The sequence below is a fragment of the Telmatherina bonti genome (assembly GCF_933228915.1).
Source record: "Telmatherina bonti genome assembly, chromosome: 12".
In the NCBI taxonomy this organism is placed as follows: domain Eukaryota; kingdom Metazoa; phylum Chordata; class Actinopteri; order Atheriniformes; family Telmatherinidae; genus Telmatherina; species Telmatherina bonti.
In genome coordinates, this window is record NC_136610.1 from 15,877,074 (window position 1) to 15,887,295 (window position 10,222).

Genomic DNA, 10,222 nt, shown 5'->3' on the forward strand with positions numbered 1-10,222 from the left:
TGGGACCAGGCTTGGGGTGCGGCAGGTTCAGACTACTGGTCATGCAGTTTATTTGGCTCCAATCCTGTCATAAAAGAAGAGAAGAAGGAATAGACTGATTCTTATTCATTCAGTATAAGTGTCAAATACAGGTGCTGTTTTGTTTTATTTTTGTTTATTCTGAACATGTGTTTGTTTTTCTTTTTAATTTCTCTGTACACTCACTTATTTAATTTGCATTGTGATTTCACAATCCATAATCACATCTAAATATTATTATATTATTAATAATCAGCTTGCATGACATCACTTCTGTGACTCATTGCTATCATGCTGTATAACAGGAATATTTACCATCTTTATAAGCCTGCCATCCTCTTTCTTTTTAACAAACACTGACAACAACAAACTTTCTGTCACATCCAGCTACAACATAAATGTTGGAAGCAGAAAGAGTGCCACCTAGAGAGGAAAAAAAAGTAGATTTCTGCAGTGAAAACACAAGTACAGCAGTCAATCTTGCAAGCAGCAATTCAGTTTAAATTTTCTGTATTTATTCAAAGCTACATAAGATCCAGTTCACAGTGTGAGTGTTTATGGAGCTTAATAGACCGAACCTCAATCCACAACTGAACCATAGCTTGTCTGATGTTGCTGTTGCCACAGACTCTTGAAATATAGAAAGTGGACATAGGAATGTGGTTCAGTCAAGAGATCCTCTTCAGTCAGACATGATAAGAATGTCCTTTCAGCTGAAGCATGAGTTAATGAATGAGGTGAGCCCAGTTACTCTCCAGAGAAATGTTGGGCTATTTTAAGTATCTCTGCTTCCCTCAAGTGGTTATACAGGTTTAACACAGGTTTACTTATTCAGTTTAATGGGGATGACCAAGTCACAGGCATTCAGGTCTTCGTAATATCCATCAATTTTAGAGTTAAAAAACATAAACATGGGTGTTGCATCATACATAGAATAATGTCAGGGGGTTTTAATTCATCTTGATAAATTTTTAGAAGTTTTATTGTTATTTTAGTATGATGTTTAAATTTTTTTTATTTTTAAATCAAGACACTGGTATATTCTTGTGTATTTTCTCTGTATTAGTCGTGCATTCAAATACTAAAAGCAACCTTTTTCACATTTTTCACAGGTTATTTCATATGATTGAGCAGTTCTTTACTGCTGTCTGAAAAACAAGTAAAAGCAGCTGAATTGAGGCAAAAAATACGTATATGATGGTTTGAAGGAAAATGAAAGCTAAATTGAATAAATGAATTGCACAACAAATGAGGTTGGCTGGAATATTGCTGTGTGTAAAACAGCATCTCCTTGCTTCATCCAACAGAAGTGACATGATTAAATTCTGCTTTGTTTTTATTTCCAAATAAAACCACAACTTTTGTGTAAATATAATTGTTTAATATCATGCTGTACATTTTCTGTGTTTTCATTTAGTGATTATCAAATTATTTTCTCCTGTGCAGCATTTAGTTGTAGAATATATTGTATGGTTGTGTTTTCTTTGTTTGCATCCGTGAATCAGAAGAGCTCGAGTCATCTTCACTGTCGCAGTAAAATAAAACAAAATGGAAAAAACATCTACTTCTATAGCTTTAATTATAAAGCACTCTTAGCACTTCTGGGACTGTTTCCTTGGAAACCATAAAGATGTGAGAAGTTGTGCTTAAGACAAGGAATGACATAGTCATTGCTGCAGTCATGTGCAAATTCACCCCCCTCCCCTTGCCACCCCTTGCACATCATGCTTAAAAGCGCTTTATTAATAAGCTACTTCAACAAATATCTGCATAACTTAGGGTGAAAGTTGAAGAAGCTTCGTGAGGCAATGTTGTGTCTGAAATTCTCCAGCTGCCTCTGTGTAGATAGTTGCTCCAGCTGCTTTTGCAATCCTGTTATACCCCGTCCTCTGTGTTGACCATGTCTCTCTCTTCTGTCTCTTGTGATATGTAAAGCATTTCCCTTCCCTCTGGTTGATGCTGTTTAAGTTCCTGAAGCACCTGGAAGATGCTCAAAATTCCTAACGAGCCATTTTAATTCCCAATAACTTTTCCTATTAATGCTTGTTACACATATTGCTTTATACATAGTGAAATAGTCAATCATTTTAAATCTTAATTCTGTGTTTTATTTATTTTAATTGAGCTTTGATGTTGTATAGCCGTAAGATTGTTTGATATACACAAGAAGTAATGCTTTTAGGTACAGTTAAGGTTCAGCCAAGACAGCAGAAAGACGACACAGGCACAGACTGAACCTGGCAAGCAGAGGGGTTTAAAGACAAAGCGACAAACTGGCAGGCAAACATAAGCAGAAGGCAAGGCAGAAATATACACCATGTTCCTGGGTTGAAATATAAGATATAACTGAGGCTGACGTGGGACACAAAGGCCGGTCAGGAGTTATACACTCACTCAGGCCACGGCAACACATATATCACATATATGCATGTGCACAATCTTTTGCAAGTGCGCACACTAAGAAATCACAAAAAAAAAACAAAAAAACAAACAAAAAAAAAACAACATATGACTCCATCAACATTCACCAAAAACCGCAAACTTCAAGACCAGTAGGTTTCTCTATATCTTCTTCAAAAAGTTCAGTTCAACATTCAAAACATGACTCCTGTATTAGTGATGGCATTTTATAGAGATAGGGCTTAGATATGCATTGAGTACTTCTAAATGGCAGGCATGTCAGTATATGAAAACAATGATAATATATCTTTTTTTTTTAAAATGAGCCACACAGGAAAAACAGCAGTGAAAAATCCATTTTTGTACCACTATTGTGGTTTTATAGTTTCTGGCTGAGAAGGAAGAAGGAGGGCAATCAGTGTCTGTTCTTTTCTAATAGGAGCAATTTTACAAAACAGCCCTTTGCATCCATTTTCCCATTAAATATATATATATATATATATATATATATATATATATATATATATATATATATATATATATATATATATATATATATATTGCCTGCTAAGTCCTAGGATCAGCTGGAGATGTAAAGTTCGGATCGTCCGTACGTTACTGGTCACAGTCTTCATGGGCCGGGAGAGCAGCTTCGATGGTGTGTCAGAAGCAAAAAAATGTTCAGCCAGAATTGGATGAGTTTTCTGGTGTTAAGCAGTCGAGCGAGCTTACTGTAATAAAAAAAAACAAACACGGCGCCAGACGGACAAAAACACGACTAAAGGAAACATCAAACAAAAACAAAGAGAAAAAAAAAACATGAAGAGAACAAGAAAAACAACAGGAAAACAAGATAAGAGAAAAGCAAAAAAAAACAAAAGAAGAGGAAAAAAGAAAGCAAGATGAAACAAGAGACACGAAGCAAGAGAAAACAAGAGGAAACAACAAGAGTGCGAGTTCCGGGAAGACCCGCAGTTAAATTTGGCGGCGCTCTGGGGCGGACTTTAGATTATCCAATCAGAGCACAGGGATCAGGACATGGGGTCTGAAAGTTTGGTCAAAATACTAAGTTCTTGGGGAATTAAACTTAACATTTTTCCAACCTCAAAACATGTCTATAAAATCCATTTATAGATGAGCAAAAGTATGAATGATTCTCATAACCATGAACCTTAAAAACAGTTTTGCTGCTGTCAAAAGGGGAAAATGTTTGTTAACAGGTACAAGACATTTCAAATACATTTCATCGATGATTTTCACTTTCCACGGACCTGGTGGGTCAAGAAATCATTTCCACACAATAAGTTCTTACTTTGAGTCAGAGTCGTTAATAACAACAGCATATAATACTCTGTGTATTTAATTAACCTGAAATGCATTTCTCAACCTGTTCGAGGGTGTCTGCTAGATGGCGCCATTGTTTCATCCAAGGAATCACAGAAATTAACTAACTTGATTACTTCTGTGGATTTCACATCTGAAAAATGGTTAAAGTCTTGGATTGATTTAGAAAGGAAGAAGAGTCCATTTATCCAGGTGTGCCGAGGATACATCCAGTATTTTATACAGTTTTAGAGTTCAGAGCTTAAATGTCCTCTGGAATTTGGTCTTTAGTGCTGTGGATACAAAGGGACCTCCTGGGGTGAGGGACAACAGGCTCTTACCAGGGTCCAACTTCAAAAGGGTGCCACAGTCTGTCTGTGAAGACATTTCCTACCAGGAAAGCTAAAACCAGCAGGGTTCCTGGTTTAACGTGGAGGTCTGTCCTCTGTTTTGGAGATGTGTACATATATATATATATATATATATATATATATATATATATATATATATATATATATATATATATATATATATATATATATATATATATATATATATATATATATATATATATATATATGCATATATATATATATGCATATAAATGTAGACAAAGTGTAAGCTTCTTGCAGTGTTATGCTTGATCTGCAGAACTATAAGAAAAATAGAAAGATCACATGAACAGTGTGATAAAAAAACAAAAAAAACAACATCATTTACACCCAGTGTGTTGTCTCTTGTCTCTCTGCTTGTGCAGTTTTCTGACATGATGCCACCTCCTTTGGGAGATGAGAACCTCAAAATACCTCGACCTCCTTGTGTCAAACACCCATAGCTTCACAGGGTGGAGTTCTCTGGTGGCCCAGCTGACAGTAACAAACTGACAATAGCTGAATGCACCACTTCACAACTTGAATTTTTTTTTTTCTGAAAATGCACGTTTTTTTCTTCCTTATCTTCTGTTGAGCTAGGGAAAAGGACAAATTTGAGGATAAAATAACTTTTAGTACTTAAGGGACTTTGTACATTTTTGCACATCTGTTAATGTGATGGAGATGTCACAGGTGGCTTGTCACAGTTGTGGTTGAAAGTTCCCTTTTTGTTGTTTTAAATAGCTCACAATGTTTATAAGTTAGCCTAAGGAGAGATCACAATTCTTGTTAACAGAGACGGAACAAAAGGACTTTAATCAAACATTTCTGCCCACACTTAAGGAAAAACATCCTGCAGTGTAAATTATTTCATGCAGCTTACATTTGTTTATAAAAAAAACAAACAAACTATAAGTGGGTTTATTTTCATATTCTAATTCTGAAGGAGGTATCTGATGACATAAACTGATATTTAAGCACTTGTCTTTTTTTAATTGGCTCAAATATCAGAGCTCAAATGAGTCTGTGTTACCCTAATGACATATTAATTTGTGATATTTATTAATATTTGATAGATGAGAGCATCATGTCTTCACACTGTGGAAGCAATTTATATGTTTACATTTAACTCTGTTTAATTTGAACTCACCAGAGACTTCCCACTCCCAGTGGAGGATAAAACAGAATGTAAACTTGTGAACAATTCACAATGAAATCTTGTAGCAAGAAAGAAAAAAAAAAGGATAAAATCTGCTCACCATGGTGACAGTATATCAATCCAGTAATTTATCTGATAGTCTTGCCAATAAAGTAAACTTTTCCACTCATTTAAATGTTGTGCAATTCAACCAATCCATCTGTTTTCAACAGCTTACTGCTGATGGCCTTTTGTATATCTGCCACTAACCTTCCTTGAATGACTACTAAATTTATTCCCGGTTCCCTATATAGAAGGTTTAAGTTTTCAGATTCTAAGCATGTCTTTAAATTCTGCAAATAAGGGATAGAACGGCGTCCCTAAAAGATATTGTAATGATTGGCCTTATTTTCTTCACACATTCTCCAACATCTCATCCAAAGATAATGCTGATGTTAAAAAATATCTTACTTTGCTTTGCCAACCATATTCCATACACCATACACCAATGATTGCTGGGATGAGCTTCAGCTTCCCATCGACTCTTAATTAGACTAAGTGGTTGAGAAAATGGATGAAATGCTCCACTTCTTTATATGTCCTCATGACTAACGTATTCCATCCATCTGATTCATGTACCAAAATAAATAATTTACCTAGTCATAACTCTACATCTAATAATTGCACTTTTTATTATTTGGCCCATATAATTACGTATCTGGAGATAGATGTAAATTGTAATTGTTTAAGTTGCAATAAACCTGCCCTAAAATAAGAATCATATGAAATGATAGCACTCTACTTTGTTCTGTCAGATCTTTTTTGTTTTTATATTATCTAAAACCATGTTTCTTTTTCTACATACACTTGGCGTCTGGGTTAGAAGATAACCAACTTTAACCACATGGTGGTGTAACTTGTCAGATAATGACCTGAGTAGTTTTGATTCAAGGATCGAATTTCACCATTCAATCCAGAATGTTGCTTATTTAGTTTCACCCGAACTAATGAGAGAAATAAACAACATTACTAGGTTAAACACAACACCAGAATTGGCTTTTATTCTGTTTCTTTGCACTAAAGGTTCATTTTAGGATAAAAAAAAAAAATACTACTGATACTTATTATAACTCTGGTTGTACTTGATAATACCTGGACATGATTATATAAAAATGCAAAAAGAGCCTTTAGTAAATTTGTTTTATTTCCCTTTTATACTTTGTACATGTATACAATTGTGTCATTCTTCCTACATATCTGACTTCCAACCTTCAAATTCAGAGAATACTTTCTGTTTAAAAATGACCAAAATAATAATAATAATAATAATAATAATAATAATAATAATAATAATAACAATAATAATAATAATAATAATAATAATATTCAGATTATCAAGGGCAGCTATATACATGAGATGTCTCCCTTGACAGAGCAAATCTGTCAGGACAGGTAAAAAAAAAAAAAAAAAAAAAAAAAAAAAAAAAAAGACCAAAATAATTCCCGTACAGGGCACAATAAAACAAACAAACAAACAACAACAACAAAAAAAAACCACCCCTCACAGAAAACCTACGGTTAGCAACTGAAAAAGTGAGCTTGTTGTGATGGATTAAAAGCGACTACAAATCATTTAAACTTTACGAGAAAGCTGTATTAACATATAATTTCATAGGTTTTATATTGCAATGATGTTGAGGATAAAATACAAAGTCATCGGTTTTATCTAGTTAGTGGGCTTCAGATTTTTTATGGTCGGGTCAAGAAATGGCAAAAACTGAAAAAAAATGGAGGTACAAGATATCATTTTAAGTTATACTAAATGTTAGGAAATAGTCATTCACCACAACTGGTCATCTAATGTAAAAAAAAAAACAAAAAAAACAAACATTTGTAAAAGCAACACAGCAGTAATACTTTTAATCAAAAAATTGATCCTTCATTGTCTCAGCTGCAGACACTTTTTACTTCATTGATAAAACAAAAAACTTGCTTTGAGCCAATGATGACTTTTACATCTTTTTTGGGACAAATTTAGTCACACTCAGAGGCAAATAGGAAAGATTATTCTTTGTGAATGCTGCAATGAAAACATGTTGTTTAGAAGATCAAATTACCACCCAGAAAGATTGACAGCTGAAGGCATTATACAACAATGATGAGACAAAATTGTTTGGAAGCTGAAATACACATCATAACAAACTCAGCCTCAAATGACTTTAGTCTATTTTACTTTAATGAACTCAGCTGAGACTCCGTCAGAATAGCAAAACCAAAATCCAGCATATAATGACTCGGTGAATGTAGTCTGGAGTCTGTGGAGAAGAGTCATAGTTTCAGAGATGCTGAAGAAAGACAACATACCTGCACCGTGATCCCGATACACCCCTACCCTGGTGGACAGGGGGACTAAGATTGCAGTTTGGACTTTGTTGTGCCAAAATGTGCATTTACTGTTTTCACAATACAAGGCCCAAGATTTGTCATTGAACCCAAATAAACATTCATCAGAGCCTCCTTTTCTTTTTATGTTCTTATAGGCGACTGTTATACAGAGTCCTTGTCCTCTCCACTCCACTTCCCAGTAACAACGTCCAGTCAGACTTTCTTTGCTCAGAACCTGCCACCATCCAGTGAATCTGTCTGGATGACTCGAATAATACTGAGTTTTTTTCATTAACGATGCTTTCCTGTTCCCCTCAGACAACAAGAGATGTGTGTGTGCCGTGTTTGGATCCAGTGTGATTTCTCTTGTATACTTTAGGAAGTCATCTTTGGTCTTCGGGTCTTCGGGTCTGGTTCCTGTTGTGGCAGTAAAACATCCACATCGGTGACTGTTTGTGAGATGCTGGTCCCTGTATCAGTAAGAATGTTGTGTAGTTTATTCCGGGTCTCTGACATAGCTGATGTCACATCCTCTGAGGACAAAAGCTGATGCTGGATGAAGGTGCAGACTCGTTGAGTTCGGACAGGGAGGGGTAACTGAGTAGAAACTGGCTGTGATCCTCTGTATGTGAAAGCAGCTCCAGCTTAGCATCTCTTCTCTTCAGCTCAGTGATCTCCTGCTCCAGCTTCTCCAGAAGCTCTTTCACTCGACTAACCTCAGTTTGCTGCTGGGATCTGACCTGCTGCTTCACATCGGAGCTTCTTTTCTGGATGAAACAGATCAGCTAAGTGAAGATCTTCTCACTTTCCTGCACTGCTTTGTCAGCGGAGCAGTTGATGGTCTCCACCTCCTGATGAAGCAGCTTCACATCTTTCTCTCGGTCTTGGATTTTCTGCTGAATTTCTTGTCGACTTGCTTCAAGCTCCTTCTGCCTCTCTGCCCGTTCTGCTGCAACTGGGACTATTTCGTGACCTTTATGTTCATCCATTAAGCAGAGATAACAGATTCTCTGTTGATCAGTACGACAGAATATCTTCATTACCTCATCATGACAAGAACAGATGTGGTCCTGCAGTTTCTTTGAGGGGTCAGACAGCTTGTGCTTCTGTAATGGTGAGGCATCACAATGTGGTTGGAGGTGTTTCTCACAGTACGAGGCCCGACAGTCTAGACACGACTTTCTGGCTTTCACTTTCCTCCCAGGGCAGAGATCACATGTCACATCTTCAGGTTCAGCAAAGCAGATATCACCTGACGCAGCCTGGAGCCCAGACTTTTCCAGTTCTTCCACCAAAGCTGCTAACATGGTGCTCTTTTCCAGTATTGGCCTTGGTATGAAGGTTTTCCTGCACTAAGGACAGCTGTGGAATCCCCTCTGATCTTCATCCCAGTGGGTTTTAATACAGTTCATGCAGTAGCTGTGTCCACATGGAACGGTTACTGGATCCTGTAGTATATCCAGACAAATTGAACAAGAGATGTTTACTTGATCCATTTGAACTCCTTTCAGTGCTGTTGCAGCTTTCCTTTACAGCAACTGCTTCACTTCCTTATAACTTCATGTTCTTTGAACTTTGAGCTAAACATAATATCTCTGCAGTGAAGATGACCTTTCAGCTCTGAGAAGCTTAGTTTGGTCACACTCATCTCCTATCTTGTAAATTCTCAGACAAAACGGGTTTGCTCTTCTTCTGTAAAACAAAAGTTTGCACCATGTTTCCTGTTTCTCCCCATTTTAAAGAAAAAAAAGGGTTTTTCTGCGTATCTGTCCAACTCTAAAACTGAGTATGTGGGTTGAAATAATAATTAAACTGCATTAAACATGCTACCTTTAATTAGAGGTACATGCAGATAAAACCCACACTTACAAGTCTCACAGCATGTTGGTGTAAACTGAAGACATAGTTAAACCGTTTGCAATTGTGCTTTTCACTCATATTTCCTATTGGGTCAATGAGGAAATTTAGAGGGAGGGAGTGGGGTAGGGGGTCAGTACTTCCAGCTAGAGTTTAATACAGACATCATCGACATTTGAATTGTAATTGAGCAGCCAGAATGCCAATGAAAACAGGATGAAATGAAAGGAGATGAAAATGTTATTGATCTCTGAAGGGAAATGATTAATTAGGTCTAAATATCTAAGCTGATCCATCAGGTTTGCTTCACACAAACATGCAGGAAGCCCTTTATAGATACCTTTATAGATAGGCAAAACTTGGTGAGTTTAACATTTTTTGTATAGGCCAATAAGCTATAGCTTGTATCATGGTTAGACCAATGCTCAGCTTGTTTTTGGCACCCCTTCACTTCAAAAAACATCTTCCTCACTTCATTCCAGCCACAGAAGACCATTATCTTTTTTCAGACGGACATTTAATGTCCTGATTCCTGTGTTCATACCCTAAATGGTCATGCTTCTTGTCACCTCCTCCACTCTGCTCTTGTCAATCGGCTCCAGATTTCCAATGAAACACAAGTGTTCTTGTGTTTGCTGTCTGTGTTGTTACGTGTATGTATATTTACGTAATTTTATCAAAGGATGTATTAAGATGGTTATTTTGCGCAGACCCCAGGAAAAGCAGTTGC

At 36.4% G+C, this 10,222-nt stretch overlaps 1 pseudogene across 1 annotated transcript; it reads right to left on the minus strand.

Annotated features, from left to right (window-relative positions):
* Positions 1–7,474: 7,474 nt before the first annotated feature.
* On the minus strand, positions 7,475–9,131 carry LOC306763275 (tripartite motif-containing protein 16-like; annotated as a pseudogene). The gene has a single exon. The product of its transcript is annotated as a tripartite motif-containing protein 16-like (transcript).
* Between the last annotated feature and the right edge of the window lie 1,091 nt (positions 9,132–10,222).